Source organism: Pogoniulus pusillus, chromosome 10 (genome assembly GCF_015220805.1).
Source record: "Pogoniulus pusillus isolate bPogPus1 chromosome 10, bPogPus1.pri, whole genome shotgun sequence".
Taxonomy (NCBI): domain Eukaryota; kingdom Metazoa; phylum Chordata; class Aves; order Piciformes; family Lybiidae; genus Pogoniulus; species Pogoniulus pusillus.
This window is the reverse complement of record NC_087273.1, coordinates 11,395,637-11,400,670: the sequence shown is the minus strand read 5'-3', so window position 1 is coordinate 11,400,670 and position 5,034 is coordinate 11,395,637.

Sequence of the window (5,034 nt, the reverse complement as noted above, 5' to 3'; positions counted from 1 at the left end):
TGAGCAGTAAGTGAAACTGATTTTCTAATATGCAAATTTTCTCCTCTGTGTCCTTTATTAACTTGAAAGTCTTTTTTTTTTAATTCCAGTGAAAATGATGCTTTTCACCCACTGTGCTGTTGTTAAGCTGACCTGATAAGCTCTTGCAGTAATCCAAAACCAGTTACAGAATACAGCAGCATAACGCAGAAAGGGGAGAGACATTGCAGAACTGAGGGCAGCAATACCAGCTTGTCACCTGTCGCTTGTCTGCTGGAGTAGGAATGTGAACTCTGTCTTTAGTGTCCTTCTCTCAAAGGTATGAATTTTGTGGGGTGTAAATAAAGACCCTTCCTTGAGGGAGACCCTTCTATTTCATGCTGATTTGCTCCTCAGGGCAAAGAAATGTAAATAAGAGCAACAAGACACCCTGGGGATGCACAAGAAGACTTAGGTGTTGCACTGGAGGCTATTTCTCCTGGCTGTGGAAAACTGATTGCAATTTCTCTCTGTTTTGGGGTAAGCAGCTGAAGTGACAGGCTGCACCAGAAGTGTTGCTACTGTGTCACTTTCCTGGTAGAACAGTTGTTAGGTTAAGTAATTTTCAGCAGCCTAGGGAAAATCTGACTGTATAGGCCAGTGGTGCTGTTACCTGCCTGGTGGGAACTTGGTCTCTTTCTCAGATTAACAACTGCACACAGGGCCTTGTGACATAGCAAGCAATCTGCTATCTGCTTCTTTCTACTCACTAGAGTAAACTAAGTTTTGAAGTTTTGTTAACTCATATTCTTCTCTAAATCACGTCAGCCTGCACCGCTTCTGACAGCTCAACACTGAGAGAAGAATGCTGGCACTTAGCACTTCAGGTCATTGTGAATTTCCCAGCCTTACAAAAACCCATAAACAGAACTGTAAAAACTCTGTAATGAGGCCTCTGAGAGTGTTAGCTTCTCAGGGTTTAGTGGGATTTTCTGTGACGAGAACAAACTGCCTCTGTCTGATGCCTAAGCTTTCCTGGTGACTAATCTGAAGCTATAGACTCAACCCCAACAGGAACTAGTTTCTCTGCTCTGTGTTCCAGCTGCTGGGCACAGTTTGTTGATTTTACCCTCTCCAAACCTTGTAATGTGTGTACTTAAAGAAATAAGTCTTGTACAAACTTCAAAAGATGAAAGACACCACTTCATAAGTCTTCCACCACTTGAGTATAGGAAGAGAGAGCCAACATGGACCCACAGTTAGATTTAATGCATTGTTGCCAAGTGTTCTGCAAATACATTGAGGGGTGCTGTGTGATTTTTGTGTGCACTCAAATGTAGATGTGCAAAGCTCCTTTCCTGTGACTGTGGTTTGTAATGACTTAGAATTGCTCACAATGTTTTGTCCAAGTGTGGGATAGTGAAGAAATGATCATTTTATTGGTAGAAATGCCATTTTCATCTCCTTTTTTCTGAGGTCCTGGGCCACCAAGAAAGCACATCTCCCCATTCAAAAAGGGCAGATTTTATTCCTTATCTCTGATTTCTTTATTTCAACCAGTTCTTTTAAATCCCTCCTGAAGGAGGAAAATAATCCAAAGTGCTACCATTATTTCATTTATTAAAATCAAAGAAAGTGGTTTGATATTTTATTTTCTTTTTTCTTTTCCTGCCAGCTTTAGCTGCCTGTTTCTCCAGAATATTTTTGGCATCCGCTTTTCTCTCCATTGCTAATCAGCCTGGTGCTGCCCCTTGTGATGACTGCTGATGTTCTGCCTTGACAGCCCACCACTGTCTGAAACACCATGATACAAATGTCCATGTTGTAGCTCCCAGAAGTGCAAAGCTTGGGTGTGTTAAAGATACCCTCCTAAGTGCAGTCTGTGGGCAGTTGCTCAGATTGGTGTATGTGATGGTTTGGGTGTTCCCCATCCCCCCACACTTTAGAAATCACTCAGACTAGACTCAGCCAGCTCTGGAAATATGAATGAAGCTCATATTTACAGCTGGCACAATATACAAGCAGATATTTACAGTATATACAGTTATATACAGAAATATACAAGGTAAAAAGGTAATACAGAAACACAACAGCCCTCCCAGAAACCTGAGTCCCCAGGAGGGGCTGTCAACTGCCCCTTCACCTTCCCCCTACCCCTCTCAACCTTACCCCAGTCCCAAGGAAGAATGGAGGTTCGGCCAGGGGGGTTATGAAGCAAAGTAGATTAGTCCAAACTGGAGGGTGAGGTTAGAGATTAAGATGCAGCTCAGCCAGTAGCCCAAGTGAGAGTGGTTATCTATGTTGTTATTTCTTGTTCCTATACCTCTCAGCAAGCCTATGAGAGAAGTAGACATCACCACTGTTTTCCTTTTACAGCCTGTAATCTAGTTCTTCTCACCAAAACATTCTAGCCTGCTTCAAACTAGTGCAGCATATAACATTACTTGGTTTTGAGAGTAACTTAAAGATTATTTCAGTGGCTTTTCTTGTTAATACTTCCACTGCCAAAAGATTTAATAGTCGTTTGACAGTGCTGAGAGGGTGTTACTTTGGAGTTTCAGAGGGTTTTTTAAATTCTGATTTGAACAGTGAAAAAGAAAAAACTTTGGCCTGGAGTAATTGCCGTGGAAAAGACAGCACAGTGTGTTTACGTGCACTACTAGGTAAGTGATACAACTGCAGTTGTTCACTTGGCATTCCAGATACTAACAAGTTGAAAACTCCAAATGTGCTGGTGTTTGGTGTGTTTTCTAGTATTCAGAGACACCTGTGTGTCAGTGAGAGTAATGTTTCTGCTTTACATAATTTTAGATTCACTTTTCTCAACTGTTTGTACTGTTAAGACCAGTCCCATGTTTTAGAAGCACATAGTACCAGGTATCACATTTATGCTAAGGAAATGATGCATAAAATACACATCTATGTTTAAGGAAATATGTAGCTGTTGACCACGTGTCCAAGGGCAGCACATCAGCCTTTCTGCTCCCACTTCTTTTGGCACTACAGTCTTGATCAGTGTTGTCAGTTATTGTCAGGTGGAGAAGAAGTAGTGATGCAACTTGTTATATGGATCAGTTCCCTTTTTGTCCAGCATGGTTTGGCAAATGCTTGATGCAGTTGAAGTCTTTTCAATGGGTAGAAAGAAAGTAGGTTTGTCTGCATGTTGAGTCAGTCATCTATGAGTGAAATGCTTTGTGGATGTTTAGAAACCATTTAGCAGTTAGATGGTAGGATGTTCCTCAGACAGGCTCTTTAAAGAGTATTTGATGTACAAAAGGCATGATAGTAACAAATCCTTTGTTTTTCTATCAGCTATTTAGTATCTTGTATAATAATTGGCATTCCAAAAAGATATTTTACAGGAAAGTGATAATTACACCAAGATTTTTTGGGCAGCATGAACCAGAGTTGTCACATAGCACCTCCATGTTTGTGCTGAGATGTGCTCTTCATTCTCTACTTGCGAAAAGGCAGGAACTCCTGTAGGAAGTTGGAAGAAAGGACTTGATCACAATGTACAACAGATTCAGTGGATACTGTCAACATGCCTTTAGATGTCATTTTGACTGGAATGTTTGAAGATACCTTAAGGTGGGTGATGATGGTTACTTCTGTTTTACAGTTGGTAAAATTGAATCACAAGAGGTTTAAGTGGTCCAGATGAAAATTGGATAATAAATTCAGGGCATGCTGAAAACCAAATTCCCCATCTCCCTTTCCCTGGCAATGTTGTATCATTTAGCAGAGAGGAAAAAAAATCCTCCAACCCTTGAATTGATTGTGGAAGGAATAAGTGTGTGTGAATCTCGAACACTTTCAATCACACATTTATCATTGATGCAAAGCTATTCTGGGGCGTGAGTTCACAGGGAGAAGGGGTGATTGAGGTGAGAAGTGTTCAAACAGCTGAGTGAACCACACATGCACTTTGAAATGCTGCAGGGTTTGTAAGTTCATAAAAGCCTTATAACTGCAAGGTTCATTAGCCAGCATAATCATTTTCAAAGGGAAATAGAGGAAGATATGAATTAATTCACCCTCCACTATACTGCATGTGCTGTAACTCTGGAGAAACAGATTATTTTCCTTCCTTTTGGCATGTGATTGCCCAATGTGATGGTGATCCATAGTGGCTATAATAACAAAACCAAAAACCACTAGCAAGAGTAACACTCGGATGTGTTATGTTGAACTGCTTCCTGTAGAGGTAACTCATTATTCATCTCTCTTGTACACAAGAAGAGAACCTTTGGGGATTGTGTTTTGGATGACTGTGCCATTTTTCTCATGGACTTGCAAGAAAGCTGCATTCACACTGGAGCCTGTTTAGAGTAATAAATGTGGAAGATCAGGGGAGTGAATTTCAAACCAAAATGTACAACTTGTTTTTTTTCTTTAGATGGCTTGATTTATTTTTCTGATTTGGCTTTTCTTAGGAGGTTGACCTTCAAGAGCATAACTTTTGTGGTAAGAGTGATTCAGTCGATGGGCTTTGACGTAACTGGCCAGTATAATTCACAAAAAGGTTGTATTTTGCAGATACAGGTTTTGCAGGAAAAGTAATTTTTTTTCCCACAAGAGAAGAAGGATTTTCTAATGCATCTAGATGGAGTTTATGAAGGTGTTAATTTGAATAACTCCTGATGTCTCATAGTGAGTAGTCAAGTTTAGTGTTCTTGGGCTCAGGTAAATATTTCCTGTTACAGTTCTCTGACCTCTGGTCTCTTAGACCAAAACATGTTTTCTCCAGTAAGTATAGGAGAAAGGTGTGTCTATTGATCATACCAGATACTTTTATCTGACCTAAGACATAATCCACATGCTTAAAGTGAGCAGCAAATCTCCAGGTGTTCAAACAGCAGACAATTTAAAATAATGCTGTTTGTAGGGTCATATATAACCTCCTAGCAGTAAGGCTTATTAACTAGCATAGTAATTTTCTAAGGAAAGTAGGAATTGATGCGAGTTAATTAACCTTCCAGTATGTTGCCTACATTGAGGAAAGTATCACATGTAACAGTCCTGAACCCAAGTGTTGGGCGATAAGCTCCTTTCTGCTGTTGAGTGAATACAGTC